The 17,963-nt window shown below is 48.2% G+C and overlaps 1 protein-coding gene across 2 annotated transcripts in view; it reads left to right on the forward strand.

Annotated features, from left to right (window-relative positions):
- Sipa1l2 (signal induced proliferation associated 1 like 2) overlaps positions 1–17,963 on the forward strand; it is a 148,086-nt gene that overhangs the window by 17,340 nt on the left and 112,783 nt on the right. The gene's annotated exons all lie outside the window — the stretch shown is intronic.

Raw genomic sequence — 17,963 nt, forward strand, 5'->3', positions numbered from 1 at the left:
AAGATCCCACTCCTCCAAGTTGTCCTCTGACCTCGACACATGTGCCACGATACATACCACATGGCTATTAATAGTAAGTCAAACCCCACAGAGACACAGGATTGCTGGCTTTAACAGACGCCATGTAAATTTCTGGAACCACAGTAACCCTAAGGAAACAATGTTGACAACTTAACACAGGATGATTCTTGTAACTTTGCTGCTTAGTGGTTGTAACCAAACAAATGAGTCTGAAGACCCACCCTCAGTGAAATGCCAATCACACATTCCAGCAAGTTCCATTTAGCTTTGTAAAGATCATGCTGTGATAAGCGTGCTTGCTTCTTGCTTGATGATTAATTGAGGTTGGATATGTGTATCGCCAGCGGGAGATGTATGCATCTGTATATATAGTTCTGCCATGTTTAGCGCTTCTCAAAGACTCTGTCCTAAAGGCAGGCTGATAAAAATGGAGAAGTGGTTGATTAGTTGGTGTTTTTTGACACAGGGTTTTGCTGTGTAGACCAGGCTAGCCTTGAGCTTATGATCCTTTTGCCTCTGCCTCTTAATGACTAGCATTCCAATTCAGCAGTGTTGTCCTGGATCAGAAGGGAGGTTTTGAGGCAATGTCAGGAAGTACAATGAAGTCATTTTAAACTTCTGCTGTCAAAGTAAAATACAGGATATTGGATTCAAGGGTTTCTCTTTGACTTCTTCTTGGGGGTAAGATTTCCAGTCTGCCAGCCCACGGTTAATTTGTCCTGTGAACACCATGCTTCTGGATTGTTCATGTTTTTGTATTCAGTTGCCAACTATAAAAATCTCACAGTCATCTGTCTTTATAATCTTAGTCAGCTACTTGCCATTCCAGTTCTACTGGAGGAAGACAGGTCTTTGGTGGTTTGAGGGGAATGATTGTCCCAGTGTGAATACATGGAACAGTAATGGGGAAGAGATGACTCCCTTTAACGAGTGTGGTGTGGTTTGGGGTGAGTTACCACCCTGATTTTAGGAAGGCTGGCGGATTGGGGACCTCTCAGAAGATTTATTTGGGGTCTGTGAATTTAGAATGGGGTAATGGAACCTCAGGGTCCACCTGGCCAGATGAGCCCGTGCTTGTCGGCCGTGTGCCTCTGGTGTGGTGATGGTTATTCCCCTGTAGCAGAACATGTGGAAATGAAACCCTTCATGAATGCAAGTCACCTCAGGTCACTATGCTGTATAATAAGTAGTTTTTGGAGAGAACAGCCATGATGGGGGAAGGCCTGTACGGAGAGGGCATATGGAGGAAAGTGTACATCCATGGATTCCAGGGCATCCCTTTGTATTTATTCTGCTACTTTGGAGTCCTTACTGTGTTTGCATGTGGCCTGTCCTCTGTATCATTTCCCTCCGGGACTTATATCCCAATTGAGAAGCCATAGCAACAATTTTCTGTATAATCCCAGCAAGTGGCTAGAGATGGGTTCAAGTGCAGGGTGCCGCAGCCTTTCTAAGTGTGTTTCTAGCCTTTGCTAAGACCGGGCTCCTTGCTTGGACAAGGGTCACTGATGGCTGACACCCTGGCCTCTCAGTCTTCTCTCTGTCTTCTCCATGCAGTCACCTACCTCACTGCATGTAGGCCTGTTGATCATTTAAGGAAAATCTACCCAAGCCCAGGGAGCCTGACTTAACCCTTCCAAGGCTGGGACACAAACAGCTTGTTTCCTTGTGCAGCTTCTACAGCTTCTTATTCCAGACCCAGGGGGACTGGAGAGTCCCAAGTTACTACTGTCCCAGCTGCAGTCACCATGGATTCTGGGAACAGTGAAGTCTCAGGGACAGATAACCCCAATGATAACTAGGACTTTATTTCACCCTGGTTTCCCACCAAGACGGATCATCTCTTAGGGGAACTGGATCATCTCTTAGGGGAACTGGCCGAGAGATTTCTCTATCAGTTGAGATAAGGACCAAGCAGATCACAGTAGCCTCAAGACTGCTTATGTATACATCTCAGACTGGTGAGATGGCTTAGTTGGTAAAGACACCACCAAGCTTAGTGACCCAAGTTCAATTCCTGGGATCCACCTGGGAGATGCAAAGAACTGACTCCCAACATTTGTTCTCTGACCGCCACAGGTCATCCATGGCACATGCACACCTCTTCACCACAAGAAATGAAAGTAAAAATATACCTTTCACAGTATCCCAGTCCTTCCTCTTTTAAACCTTCAGCTGAAGTCAGAGCCCAAAGGTAGCTGAGACCCTTGTCTTCTCCTTCCTCCCCTGTTGGAGAGGGCTCAGTGGTTAAGAGCACATGCTGTTACCCAGGAACACTGGCGTATATCCTTAATCCCAGGATTTAGGAGGCAAAGGTAGACATATATGTGTAAGTTCTAGGTCAGCCTTGTCTACAAGAGTTCAAAGGTAGCCAAGGCTACATAGAAAGACCCTGCTTCTAAAAAAAAGAAGAAGGAGGAGGAGAAGAGGAAGGGAAGAGAGGGGGGGAAAGGGAGAGGGAGAGGGAGAAAGCTCAAGCGCACTTGCTAAGTGCTCTTGCAGAGGACTGAAGTTTGGTTTTCAGCACTTAAGTTGGGTGGCTCACAACCACCATAGCTCTAGGTCAAGGGGATCTGATGACCTCTGAGGACACCTATATGCATGCGCAGACATGTGCACATATCTCTCCAAAGATGCACAAGTGCATTCGTGCGTGCAGACACACACACACATATGTTCATGTGCACACACCTCTCCACAGAAGCACACACCTTCATGTGCACATACCTCACCACAGACAGACAGACAGACAGACAGACACACACACACACAGACACACACACACATCGATGTGCACATACTTCTCCACAGATGCACATACACACATGTATATGTGCACATACCTCACCACAGATATACACACATGTTTATGTAATTTTAAATAAAAGTGATTTGATTTGATTTCTGGGCAAGTGGACTTAATTTTTTGGGAAGGCTCAGACTTGGGGTGCTGGCCTAGGACTCAGGACTAGGTAACCCCTGAGTGTGCTGAAGACCTTGAAATAGGCAGTCCAGCTCCAGCACTGGGGGAAGGCCTGGGGACGAGTGCAGGAGGGACTGTACCCACTCCTCCAGGCTCCATGAAGCCAGGCTCCATAGCTTCTAGGGTGGTTTCTGAGCACTGAGCCAAGTGGAAGCTTAGTAATTGTGTGTGAGTTTGCCCCCATTAAACAGCCACAGCTGGCTTCTGTATAAAAGTACTGAATAGAAGATCGATTATAAGGTGAAAAGCGTTGGCAGTGGGACGATAAATTATGATACTCCACACTATCAAGTAATTTATGTCAATTTAATATCTTGCTATTTAATGATGTGGGAGAACGTTCACAGAATGTTGATGCTACACAGCGTGTATGGTCTCAGTGTCCCAGGAAAATGAGATATGCACACATTGTTAGCACAAGGCTACATTAAACTGCATTAAACATTTACTGTGGCTGTTAGTTGCAGACATGCGTAATTATTTTTTCTTCTGCTTTCTAGATTTTTTTTTAAAGGAATGCGCTAATTTTGTAAGAGAAAAAGCATGCTATTAATATATTACTGTGACTGAGTTAACATGTGTCCATTAAAAATGACCAGTCTTTTTAGTAATTTGGATTGGCTTTCTTTCCCTATGTAATCTTCCTTTTAATTTTTGTTTCTTTTGAGTACATTTAGAAAGTTTTAAAGATAACTAATTAACAACTTTACTAGCTACCCCCAGTGTCTAATAAATGCTTTCTGTATCTACAGAAAGCACTGGAGAGCCGATGGATCTTGTCCGATGGATGCTCTCAGTTTAATACCCTATCCGGAGGTTTCTGTCCAGTACTGTTGCTCTTGCCAGGATTTAGGCATTGGGTTTTTAACCTTCTGAGTGTTTTCTCTCCTTTTAGTGTCCTACTTCAGAATTCCAGATGTGCATATTTATTCATTGTACATACTGTATGTGCTTAGTTTAGAAGCACTACAGTTAATTTTGGCTGTTTAAATGTTTTCACTGTTAGTAAGGGGCCACCTGGCTTGCCTTTATGTGCCTCCTTTAACCCCCATAGGTGCCCTTCCTGTGATGTTACCTTCAGGACACCAGAGTGATGGGGCACACCTTCTTTCCCAAGTTGTTACAAAGCATAGATTTTTGGCATTTATTGAAAACAGCCTTGCAGCCTTCCCTTATCTCTGAGAACACAGATGTCTTGACTCAGAAAATTCAGTGTGCCTTTTAAGCTGTATAATTGCCAGCCCTTTGATACCATGCTCTTTGACATTTACATTAAAAATAAAAATTAGCTAATTTGTAAGTTATAAGGTCTTAAAAAATAGTTCATTCCTCTCTCATGCCTGTGAATGCTTCCATTAAAATTCTGAAATGGCTTATTAAATTAAATGTGGTGTCAAAGGCTAATTGTCTCTCTGTGAATTGGCCTACGTGCTGTAGGAGGGCCTGGTTTAAGCATTACCTTTGAGTAGCAGTTCTGAAGTCCACTTTTCAAACCTATCCATTCAGAGTGTTTGGACACGAAACATCTGCAGCTTGTGCGGCCCCTTCTGTGTCATAAAGGAAGCCACTGCACTTAAAGGTGGAAGCTCCAAGAGGTGTGGAGAGTAACCTAAACGGGGTGTCATGGGCCATTCTCCACACCTCCCCTGAGGCTCAAGAGATACTGTGAAAGGGAGGCAGAAAGGAGTGCAGTTAAATACTGAGCGGGACATGGTCCGTGGTGGCCCTGCACTGAGAGCTCACTGTGGCTGCTGCACAGGAATGGCCTCCATTCCTCATTGCTGGGGGAGGAGTTTATGGGTCTCTGACCTCCCAAGGCCAAAATACAAAAACCATGAAAGTGGGAGGGGAACTGTGGAGAAGAGAGGAAATGAGGGGTGAAAATGCCCACATTCAGTTTATATACAAGAATGACGTGAGGGAATTAAGAGCTCACTGGATGCCTGTGACATACTCAGTGTTCTACACCAACTTCCCGGTGTCCCACGTGTGAAGCATAAGTGTGTCTTTTGTGTGGCAGAGTCCAGTGTGGCATCATCTCAAGTCAGCAGGTGGCAGCCGTCCCAGAGTAAGGACACAGGCAGTGACTCCCTGGGCAGTTTGTAGCACGCGGTATCCATGGAGAGTCAGAAATGATGTTTTCTGTTCCACCGTTGTTCTTCTAACTTAGGAACAGTATCTCACAAGTCAGTGTAACCTCAGTAGGATGAGTGGAGTGTGAGGTGTGAAGTCACTGTCCAGTCATGATCAGGATGCTGTGGTGACCCCTTAGTGTGAGTCTGAGCAGCAGACTTCCAGTTTCTGTTCACATGGAGATGGCGTGCCTGAGGGAGAGCTCTTGAGCGTCTAGTGACACAGCTGTGCTTAGTACCCAACTGTAAGTAAGTCTCCTGGGCATGAATGATCTTCCACATGTGCTGGAAATCATGGCCGTCCAGGCTGGCTGCTGTCTAGAATGCTGGGGTTCATGACAACTAGAAAGGAGAGTCAAACAAGCACTTTAAGGTCAGAATACTCCTGTTGTGATCAAGATCAAGGTCTCTGTGATTGGTGATAGTGATAGTGAACGTTAGGATACAGGCTTGGAGAAACCTCCCTGACCCTGGCTACCTGGGAGCCCCCCTCTCCCTTCAGCTGTGGGCTCCAGGGTCTGTGGAGAGAAGGACTCTGGTTCTCCTGGCTGCTGGATGGAACCGTTTGAAGAGCACCATTCCCTAACTCTTAACAATAGCCATAACCCCTGAACCTGATGCTAACCTAATCCTTGACCATGACCCTAACCCTGGCTCCAACTCTATTCCTAACCCAGACGCACCCCATGCTTTCAGGGTCCTCCTGCTGCAGTCCTCTGGTGGTCACCCACACCTGCTGGGTCTGCCCATGGTCCTCTTGTCTCCTGTCCGTATGTCTCTCTTTCCTCTGAGTTGTCACGATAGCTTTCTAGACTGGCCAGCACACAGGCAGGTGTTGGAGAGGCCCCTTTCAGCCAATGTGATGATGCTGGTCAGTACAAACTGCACTTAAAAATGCAGGCTCTCCCCATCTTGCTGCCACAGCTCATATGCTCAGTGGTCACGTGCGGCTGCTTGCTACCACATCAGACAGCCTGATGGACGCTTTCATGACGACACAAGGCTCTCTGTGTGCTCTACAGTCAGTCTCCCGGCCTTGGGCCTCTGGACAGATTCCATCCTTTATCATTCCTAGGGAACACATCGGGGTGACCTTCCCATGCTTAACACGTGAGAGTGAGTGTGCACTCGGCCAGAGGTCCACTTAACACTTGAGAGTGAGTGTGCAATTGGCCAGAGGTCTGCAGCACCCCCTATGAAAAGGGTGTGCGGGTACTTGTTTAAAAATACGGCATGGTGCTGGATGTGGTGATGCACACTGTTAATCCCATATTCTCCAGGTTCAGGGGAACTCTGCCCTGTGTGCTGCCTCTAGATGGAACCAGCCAGGCTGCTTCCCCTGATGAGCACATGGGAGTTGTACACCACAGACTGGATTTCCCCAGATCCGACCGTACATATTGGGGACAGTATACAGAACATAGTACAGCTTCCTCAGATGGTAAAAATGTCCTGGTCACAGTTCCTACAGGCAGGGCTTGCCTGATCAGCTGTCAGCACTGTGCAGCCTCAGGCCTCCTGCCTGGGTGGTAAACTTGATAGGGCATAGGGATTGGGGTGCAGGAGGTGCTAGTGGATCATCCTCCATGGTTAGACTGAGCCCATAACGGCTCAGGGATGGGGGTGGGAGTGAGGGTGCATTTACAGAATCTGTTGTGTGACTGCAGCCATTCTAGTGGAAGTTGTCAGCTGTAATGTGTGACCAGCTCCCCCCACCCCCCACAGCCACTGCTGTTAATTTACACAGCGTATAATCTGAATCTGAAACCGCCATTCTGTTGCACACCAGGGCTTAAAGCACATTCCTATGTCCTGTTTCCGAGCAGACTCTCCTTTGTTAAGGGAAGAAATGTGATCAGAGCTGGTGGATTTTGGGTCATCAAGGAAATTGCACAATAAAGCAAGTACAGAATTAAATTTAAACGGACAGGCTTAACTTTATGGGGTTTGAAGGTCTTTTCTTGGAGATCTATCACTAGCCAGACAGTAGCCTGGTTTTGTAGACAACCTTAGGGGAATGCTCAGCCCAATTCTAGGTCAGACAGACTTGGAGTGGAGTTGTCCTGTGGCCTGGGCCAGTCCTGTCTGGTTTACTAGTCTCTTCATGCTGTGGGCTGAACGTACCTTCCTTCTCTTTCACAGGTTAAACTCCTAGCTCCCCAGATGATGGCATTAGGAGGTGGCTCCTTAGACAAGGGTGGGGCATGAGGAGTGAATCCTCAGGCATGGGATTAGTAGCCGATGAAGGGATCTCTTCCTCCCCATGCTTTGGAAACAGCATGCATCTCTCATGACAGAAAGTAGGCACTGACAGCCCTAGTACCAAGCCTGCCTGTGGCTTTGTCCTTAGACTAACAGCCTCCAGCATAGTCAGAAGTAATAAGGCATGGGCTATCTCATGCTGTTGTGATAGCAACTGGGCTATCTCATGCTGATGTTACAACAACTGGGCCAGACTGAGATTTCGTATCACACTTGTGTGTGTTTATTATGCAGCATGTGTGCCTCAAAGGACTCCAGGAGTCTCCAAGATGGCTGCAAGCTTTGCTTAAAGGAGGAGTGCCACACGGTGCCATCATGTGAGCCACCTGCTGTGGACACCTTGAGGTCAAGATCTCATGGAGGGCACAGAGGTTGGCCATGCTTGCTGAGGTCAAGGCATAGTTAGCACAAGGTTAGCACATGTGGCAGGCTCCAGTCCGTGTGGAGTTCCTACTCAGTGTGACTTTGTTCAGGGCTCCACTCTCCCTATACAATCCACACTAGCTGGGTTATAGAAGCAGTGACTGGCTTGCTGTGACTTCCACGTGGTCTTGTCACCTCTTCAAGCTGAAGCCAGTTCTCTCTTGTCATCACCAAGGCTGACCTCTCCCTTATTCCTCTTCTTCCTGTCCCCAGATTGTTTCTCCTGTGGCCTCTATCCTGGTGCTTTCTCTCCTTCCAGCCCTTCCTGTCCCATTCCCACTTGGCCATCTCTGATTCCCTGGGGGGCTCTGGATAAGGCCTTCCAGTACCCTCAGCCCTGCATGGTCTTGTCACACCTCACTGTTTGCACCCATTGAATCAGCCATGCTGGGGTCAGGGCTCTGCTTGGCAGCTCAGTTCCCGTGTATCTCATATGGTCAGCACACTGTGGAATGAATGAGTGGCCGTTCTAGAAGCAATTCAGTAACCAGCTTTTCCATGAGCAGATTTTGGTATAAGCTTAGGTGTACCAGTTGTGTGTGTGTGTGTGTGTGTGTGTGTGTGTGTGTGTGTGTGAGAGAGAGAGAGAGAGAGAGAGAACTTTTGTCGTCTTTAACTTTGGTTGCCTTCCTAGGCTTAATATTTACTAGGTTGATGTGTCAATGGGGGAAGTAAACTTGATAGTTAATCACACACAGCTGTCGGGTGTCTAGGCTACTTAGTAAGTTCAGTCTCTTTCCCTGACCTAACTTTCCTAGGAGCTTTAGATAGAAATTGGTTGGCAGAGGCTCCCATGTTCTCGGTCTCTCATTGGCTCTTGACAGAGGAAGCTGGAGGGTCCAGCTTGGCTCTGATGACAGTCTGAGGATGAGGGCCTACACCCAGTAGTTTCAGGCCAAGAGCTGGGCAGGACGAGGTGAGTCAGGCCATCTTCTAACTACATAAGAGAGTGATAGAACCTGGGCCTGGAGCCTCTCGAGGGTGGGAGACACTTCTTGCTAACAGCAGCTTCGAGTTTGAAACCCTTTCTTCCCTATCGAGCCTCTCAGTGGGTAAAGAACAGCTGCTGCTTCAACACATGGGAAGCTCTGAGAAGCACAGCAAGTTTGGTGAACTCACCCTGCCCTTCCTTCTTAAGAATGCTGTTTTCAGAATGCGTCGTTGACATGATATGGTTGTCTTGTGACTTCTGGGGAGATAAAAAAGAGATGCCTATCTATCTCAGATGATCCAACCGACCATAGTAAAGATTTTACCCAAGTTCACCTTGGGAAATCCATTAGCCACTGGGCAGTCTCACTCCTAGCAGGTCCCACCCCAGTGGATTGTTCACCTCTGGTTTGGTGGAGATTGGAATCTCCTGAAGGCAATGGCCAGATAAAGGTCTTGTGATCCCACCAGCCTTCCCCGCCCTCCGTGGGGGATGTTAACAAGCTGGGCCTCTTGCACATCTCCACAGCTTTGCTGCTCTAAGAGCCATGGTGCTCGTGTGGCAGTCAAGGTGGCCATGTATGGACCAGTGGCAATGTTTCAGCTAACACGGTGGCTCTGCCTGTGTTCTCTTATTTTCTGTAGTGTTCCAGAGTCACATGAATGAATGAATGAATGAATGAATGAATGAATGAATGAACGACTGTAGTCCTTCTTGCATGTGACATGGCCTGTCCTGATTTCAGTGAGGATCCTTCCCGGTATCACCTGGGTCTGTGCTGCTGGTTTCAGTCAGGGGCCTTCCCTGTGTGTGACTGGGCCTGTCCCACAATGTCCGAGCTCTCCCTTGGAGCCATCTCAGCTGATGAGTCCTCTTATACAGAGGACACATGTGTGTTGGAAGATCCTCCCAGCTGTAGTCTTCTGGATGTTTCCTGCTGTTTATGGAAAGGAAGGGTTCCAGGGTGGGAGCAAGGAGGGAGGTCAGAATATACAGTATTCTCAGGACCTGCACTCACCTACCTCCTCATCCACCAACAGCCTCACTGAAGTCTTGCTTGACCTGGGCTTTCCCAGCTTTATACACTGTCCTCTGTGTCTAACTATCCCTCATTTAAAACCTGTGGCCGACCAGCATTCTAGAGGGAACACTCAGGGTGCCTTGGTGAATGGGAGGGACTGAGGAAGCAGCCAGGGAGGTGACAAGAGTCCCCTCTCTTGGTTCTCAAGAGTGGAACCCAGGAGAGTGTCAGCCATGGAGGGGGGCATAGCTTTATTTGTTTTATGGTGTTTTGGGGTAGTCTTGTTTTGGAGACAGTTTCACTATGTAGCTGTAGCTGGCCTGGAACTTACAGTGATCCTCCTGCCTCTGCTTCCTGAGTTCTGGGAGTATAGGCAGAGGGAGTTCTGCTGGACTCCACATATCCCAATCTATTCACAGTGAGTGCTGGTTCTTTTTCTTTTGAAACTTTGAGGAACAAAAGTTCAACTTCCTGATGTCTGTGAGAGCCTATCCTGCTCTACGGGGTGGGGGTGGGGTGGGGAGGGATGCCATTCACCTCACAGATTGATGGCAGGTATTCCCCAGTTGGAGAGATCCCCTGCCAGAAGTTAGTGCTGACAGTCAGGCTGGGCAGGCTGTGAGCAGAGAGGCCCTGGCAGGCTGCCCCTGCAGGAATGGAGTGAGCGGGATTTGAGGAAGGTGATGGCTGAAGGGAGGCAGGAGCTGCCTGGCAGCAAAGAACAGCCGAGCATGGAGGGGTAGTGGCTTCTGCCCTTCACCTGCCCTTGCTTTTTCTAAAGGGTGATTGAGAGGGGCTGCTCCCTTAGCTCTGTCTTCGGACGTAGGTGGGGCACGCAGCATGGTTGTTCTCTTTTACAGCTTAATTTTCAGCCACTATGTCAGAGTGAGGCATCTCTGGCCCAAGGCTTGGAACTCTCTGTGCTGGACGCCTGCTAAGGTAGGGTTAAGTGTCAGTGTGGAAAGATGTAGTCCCTGAGAGACTGGACACCAGGCCTTGTTTGCTGTCTCCCCAGAAGAGTCCATCATGCAGAGTGAGAGGGGCCCCTGGGGAGCTGGGAGTGAAGTAGGACCTGGGAAGTCACCTGTCTGTCACAGGCTCATCTGGATGAGCCCTTCGCATACTTCTAGAATCTTCTCCAGCCAGGCAGCTTGTTAGAATCACCAGGCATTTGAGGAGTTGCACTGCCGTTTATTTGCCTTCTGGGAACTGTGTCCTCACAGTCATTCTGCCACCTGTGAGGAGTGTCACAGGTGCTGTGAGATGCCATCACCTGGGCTGCCAGGAAGTGATGTGGCCTTAGGTGAGGACTCAGGACTCCTGCCTGGGGTTTGCTTTGCATCCTGTTCTACTCCTCTGTCACTTCCTGTAGTGTTGACACTCTCTGTATGGTCTCAGGGACTGGGGATTTAAAACGATTCCATGATGTTAGCTTATTTCAGGAGAGGTTCTGACGAGCTCCAAGATGGCTCGTGTTAAATTTAGGCATCTTGGGTTATTTGGGGCTGGGAAAGCTTTGATGGGAAGATGCATGCTGGGATTTTTTCCTAAAACCTCAAACCAGGGCGGTGTGAGACTTGAGGCAGGGTGAAGAGCACCATGCCTGGCTCTGGCCAGTGCTGTCCGAGGCCTTTCTCCCAGCTTCCTCCCACAGTTCCCTCTACTGCATTAGCTCCTCTCATCAGAGGGTGTCCCACTCAGCCCTCTTGCCCACGCGTGGCCTTACCTTCTCTCCGTGCCCCCTCTTTCCCTCTTGTTATGGTCTGAGGCTCAGTCTCGATGCTGTCAGCTGTGTGGCATCTGTCAGAGTCACCTATGTGAGTCCATTTTAGCTGGCAGAAGGCAAGAATGAGGTCATAGGAAAGGTAGGGGGAGGGGAGTTAGTGGGCCTGACCAGAGTCATATGGATCCATGTTCTCTGCCAGTTAAGAATTAAAAGGCAGGAGAGACCTGAAACCCAACAGGGAGCCGCCGAGCAGAGAGTCTCAAGCACTAACAATCACCAGTGAAAGATTTATGGGGGAGAGGAAACACAGCAAACACAGAGAAGACCCTCTTCACAGCAGAGGCTGGGACTCAGAAACCACAACACCACACCATTGCACACCACACCACAGCACACCACCAAACCACCACCAAACAACATCAAGTCTTTTCTTGAGGGTGAGGCTTGTTTTTTTGTTTTTTAAAATTTTCTTCCTAACTCAGAGTTGGTCAGTCTAAGGGAAGCTAGGATGGCTGGACCAGAACCATGTGTGGCATCTCTTGGGCAGGCCTTGAACTAGCTGAGCCCATCCATCGGCAGGGGCTCTGCTGCTGGGAGACACAAGTCTACAAGGCTTAGAAGGTGGCAGGACGGTGAGGAGGAAGCTGGCCATCTTGCAGATGCGCCACCTCACTGCTAGCCATGGTCCCTCTCAGTTTGTCTATCAGGAGTTTGTGTCTCAGAGCCTGCCACACCCGGGTGGCTGTGTCCTGTGTCCTGAGTGCCTGAGTTGGGGGAGTTGTTGGCATAGCTTTGTGCTGTGGGGCTGACCCAGGACCTGAGTGTCATACACGCTTGGCTTGCAGAGGGCCAGTGCTGCAGTGTGTGCCGCAAACCCCGCACCCGCTCTGTAGACCCAGCGTCCGTGACAGGGCTTGTATGTGGGACATCTGCACCTGTCCTGTGCACTGTCGAGATTTTTGCCTCTTGAATTTTGACAACTTGCTAGGCAGTTCTTGCCGCTCTGCTGACTTTGGAGATACCTAGCACCGTTTTACAGTGCAGTTCTTGCCGCTCTGCTGACTTTGGAGATACCTAGCACCGTTTTACAGTTTGGAGAGTTTCTAATCACTTTAATGAAACCATAATAAATCATTTTATGAAGAGAACCCTGGGGACAGGAACTCTAAGCTGGGGTTTTGGGTTTCTCATGCAGCAGAGCTTCCCATTTAATAAAATGCAGTCCTAGATCCAGTCTAAACAGAAGCTGCCTAAGGACAGTCCTGCCACCCAGCACACCTGGGTCAGGGCTGCTGTGGCTGGAGGTCAGATGCATAATCTGTATGAGCTGCCTGGTTACTCCCCAGTCTCTGCCCCAGGCCAGGGACTCAGAAATGTGGGACCCAATGCCTGAGTTTACATTGTGAAGACAGCTCAGAGACAGAGCTGACCATCTGACACAGGACTGACAGAGAGAACGGAGCCTTGGCTTTCTTACTGTTCCTTCAGTGCTGTGTGTGAATGATGTGATAACTCCCATCTTGGTCCTGTACAGACCAGTTGAGTGAGGCAGGCTGCTGCTCACTTCCTGGGTGTAGCCAGTCCAGGCAGCAATCTGCAGTTACCTGGGCCTGTGCAGCTGCCAGGACAGTTAACACAGGAGTTCTCAAGCTTAGAAGCTAAATCCCAGGGAACTACTTTTCCTTATTCTCACTGGCCCTGAGTAATTTGCTTCCATTTTCTTGTTACATGCCAGAAACAGATATGTTTAAAAACTTCCCTCCCCTTCCCTATAAAACTTAATCTTGAAATACTAGTGCATAGTTTTATTTTACATTAATTAACCTTTTTTAGTTTCCTAAAGTTCTCTAAGGAAAGTTTGGAAAGGTTCTGGATTGCCTTTATAAAAACAGAGTATCTTTTGTTTATTCTTTAACAGTTTCATACATGTAAACAATGTGTCTTGATCACCTCTATCCCCAACACCCCCCGCCCCCACTCCTCAGGCATTCCCAACGCATCACTCCCCCTTCTTCATGTTCTGTTCTTTAAATGTTTTAAGTTATTAATTTAAGATATTTCATTTCATTTCTTTCTTTCTTTTTTTTTTTTTCGAGACAGGGTTTCTCTGTGTAGCCCTGGCTGTCCTGGAACTCACTCTGTAGACCAGGCTGGCCTCGAACTCAGAAATCCGCCTGCCTCTGCCTCCCAAGTGCTGGGATTAAAGGTGTGCACCACCACTGCCCGGCCAGGATATTTCATTTCTAGTTACGTGTTTGTGCCCATGTGTGAGTATGTACATGTGAGTCAACAGCTCTGTAGAGGCCAGAGATGAGATGTCCAATCCCTAATCCTCCTGGAGCTGTAGTTACAGATGTTTGTGAGCTGCCCAGTGGTGGATACTGAGAACCAATTGATGTTCTGTGAGAGCAATACATACTGTAAACTGCTGAGGCATCTCCACATGTGCTCCCCCTGGGCCATTTAAAAAGAACCTATGAGCTTAATAAGTTTAGTTAGTGCTTGCTGGGATGCCGACTGATGCTTTTGACTGGATCTTGTACAGGTAACACAGCTGCAGGCCATCCATACGCACAGTCACGCACCTTATCCAGAAGATAGTAGTATTTCACAGACTCCTCCGGTCCTCTGGTACTTAGATCTGTTTCCACTCCCGTCCTCCATGATGTTCCTGATCCTTGGGTAAGATGAGAGTTGAGATAAATGTCCTATTTAGGGCTCACTCAGTAGGTGATTATTCTCAGCACTTTGACCAGTTATGATCCGTGGCATTAAGTGCTGGCTACTGCAGAGAGAGACTTCTCTGGTCAAGGTTGAGGGAAGGACTAATCTATGGGCATAAACATAAATATTTCAAAGGCAGTCTGACAATCTGTCATATGCCAAGTCGACTCTAATAGTTTCCCCTCTAGGGCCCATGGCCTCCTGAGCCATGCTTTTGACCAGGTTGGCAGAACAAGGCATAGGTTCCCTCCTGTGGGGCAGGCCTCAAATCCAATCCAAAAGCAGATGGTTATCCCCAGGACCTTTGTGTCACTGTTGTAACAATGGACACATCTTGTTTGGCAGGTATTAGCATTATATTAGTATTGTAGAATGCAGAGTCCAGTGCTGAGTAAAACTACTGATGTATTTTCTCCCCCAGTGGCCTGTGCAGCACTTTCCAGTACTTTGAAAGCTAGTGTGTAGGAAGAAATTTTCAGATCAGTTATAGCTTGTGTTGTCTATATCCTGCAACCAAAGTATGTTGTGTATTCAGCACTAGGTCTTATTGTCTAGTTCTAGTGGGCGATCAAGACCAATAGCAGTGTCATGTATTGTTTGGGGGCCTTTGGTACTTGCATGACAGAACCATATCTTATGTCCAGAACTGGGATTTTCATCTCATTAACTGTGTCTTCTACAGGAAATCTTCTAGAAGATTTCCTACTTAACTTTTTGATACTAAGCATTCCGTGTGTGTGTGTGTGTGTGTGTGTGTGTGTGTGTGTGTGTGCGCGCGCACGCACGCGTGCACTGTATTCATGTGTGGTGTGCTGTGTGGGAGTCCACACGGAGGCCAGAGGTCAATCTTAGCTCTCATTTATGGCTCTCTGGCTTTTAGCTCTGCCTTTTGAGATAAAATCTCTGGTTTGTCTGGTGCTTGCTCTGTCAGCTAGACTGGTTGGCTAAGGAGCCTGCAGGATCCACCTGTCTCAGCCTCAACCCCAACCTGGGGTCACTGGCTCATGCCACCACACCTGGATTTCATCTGGGTTCTGGTAATCCAAACTTAGGTCCTCATGGTTGCTAAACATACAATTTACTCACAGAGCTATCTCTGTGGCCCAGTATTATACACACACACACACACACACACACACACACACACACACGTATGAGTTTTTCTTATCCTCTGGTGTCTGAAGGCTAGGAGTCTATCGAATGCCTAAGGAATCACCTTTTGTTTTATTTTTACATATGAACCAAAACTATTTCCATTTGAAGTCAGTAGACTCAGTGTGTAATAAAACACTTTTTTTTGTGGTGGTTATTGTTGTTTTTAAAGAGGTGAGTGTTTTAGATGATGTAAGTCTTTTCCCCAAATAAGAACCTTTGAGAGATGATGTAAGTCTTTTCCCCAAATAAGAACCTTTGAGAAGCCAGCAGCAGGTGGCCCTGCTCCACTACACCAGGTTAGAAATGTTCACCTCTGGAGACACGGCTACCACTCACTGCTCCAGCAGAGAGTGCAGAACAAACGTGTCTTGGCTGCTCATTCCTCAGTGACTTCTGTCTGCCCAGCTTCCCGTTTTTAATTCTGGCAGTAAGCGTCTGCGAATGTCTGCTAAATATTCTTCTTGCTATCAGACAGCCTCCAGTCAGGCTGCGTGCGTGTGTGTGAGAACCGATAATTTTATATTCCTTCTCTCCCTCCTCCCTGGTGGTTTGCTCCCAGTAGCCAGTTTATGGGAATAGTCTTTCAGCAGTGATGGAGGGAGAGGACACAGGACTCAGTGCCAGGCGCAGCGCCTGTGGCAGTGGCCTTCTGTGACAGGTGCCCCTTAGAGGCCAGGGCTCTCATCATTTCAACTGTGTTGCATTTCTTCGTGAGAGTCTGAACATATTTTAGGAAGTTAAAAGTGAGGATGCGAAATGACAAGGAAGACAGGTTAGTCTGTAAATGCTTGCTGTGGAAGTATGAGGCCTGACTGACCCCGGGACCCAGATTAAAGAAAGTCACAGTCCTGGGAAGCAGAGACAGGCAGATCCCTTAGCCGAACCCTGAGCACCAGGTCCATTGATAGACTGCCTCAGAAAGCAAGCTCAGTGGGGAACAACACCCTGTGGTGACCTCTGGTCTTCATATGAGTGTGCACATGCACACACACGCATACACACACACATTCGGAACATGAAAAGTGTACTTGTTCTTCTTGGTCCAGCACATGAGACTGGTGTGGTGTGACATCCCCCTACTGTGGTAGCCCAGGGATCTAAGAGCTTCCTGGACTTCTTATGCTTTATTCTTGTGAGCACCCCTCCCTGACAGACGGACAGACAGACAGACAGACAGACACACACACACACACAGAGAGAGAGAGAGAGAGAGAGAGAGAGAGAGAGAGAGAGAGAGCGCTAAGAGAAAGCCCTCATTGTTGGTAGCTAGACAGAGAAAGGGCTTACAGACAAAAGCCTTATAGCAGCAACACAGGTTCCCACAGGCAAGGGTTAGAGACCAAGCACAGCTCTGCTTGTGGAAAACCCTGTAGACCCAACCAACTACATCCTAGGCTTTGGAGGCAGTTGGCCCTGGGAATCCCAAAGCCTGTCAGACAGGGTCAGAGCTGGCCACCTCATGTCCGCTGTGCAGTTAAAGCAGCCTTGGGCTGGTCAGTGTCACTCCCACGGGGGTGGCTCCATCTCTGACCTGCTCTAGTAGAAAGCTTTACTACCATCATTGGGCAGCTCTTTAAAACCTCTGCCATGTGGTGCAAATAGCTGGATAATCTTCTGTTTTGGTCTGGGAAGTGGGAGAGTCTAAAATACTTGAGCTCCAGGCAGCTGCTAACTTTTTGTTACCACATCTTCCCCTTCAGGTGCTCCTGATTCTCCTTTTAGACCAGGGTCTGAAGGTAGGGCCCACACAAGGCAGGGGGCTCTGCAGTCCACCTTCTGGTGTCTGTAGTCCAGAACCAAGAGTGCCCTCTTCCTCCTCCCCACACACTGAGTTACTGGGCTTTTTTCTCTATCAGACCAAGGTTTATTGCCTTTTCTATGTTGTAAATTGCATGGAGATAACCTAGAAGCCTGGTCCATCTGTCTGCATGTGCACATGGTAGATCTTGGTTCCCTCTGGTTACTGGCCTGGTGTGCTTACACCACACTGGACACAGTGTCTCACTCTGGTGTGCAGGAATTACAGGGTCTCATTCCAGCTTTCTTGTTTGAGGTGGAGTAAATAGACCTTATGAGGAGGGTAGGAGGGACTGTTGTATGTAGCTGCTTCTACAGGCTGGCCTCTGGCTGTGCTTAGCTCCTGGCCAGGCCCTGCTTCTGGAGGAAAGATGCTGGAGTTGGATTTACATGGCTGTCAAGTCCACTGTGTCTTTTCTCTGTGCCCCCCCACCACCACCCCTGCCCCTTCTAGAAGATTATCTGAACACAGGCTACTTTCCTCCTCTGTCAGCCTTGCTGTTGTGTTGCTCTTGCTGAATTAAAGTTTCTTTCTCCTTTAGCTGTATTGAGCTTTGGTGTGACTTGCTTACTGTCTACAAACTCAGGTTGTGTGCAAACATAAATTTCTCCTTGACTATCTTGCGGTCAGTGGTTGAAGCATAGTCCTCGTGGGCATTCCTGAGACAGGCTGTAGAAGCAGGCAGTGGTAAGACCCTGGAGTGAGGATAGAGTTGGCAGAGAGACTCGTTACTATTCTTGTTGCTGTGGCTATGGACAGAAGCAGCTTAATGGAGTAAGGACTTTGC

The sequence above is a fragment of the Grammomys surdaster genome, unplaced genomic scaffold (assembly GCF_004785775.1).
Source record: "Grammomys surdaster isolate TR1022 unplaced genomic scaffold, NIH_TR_1.0 181, whole genome shotgun sequence".
NCBI classification, from domain to species: Eukaryota; Metazoa; Chordata; class Mammalia; order Rodentia; family Muridae; genus Grammomys; species Grammomys surdaster.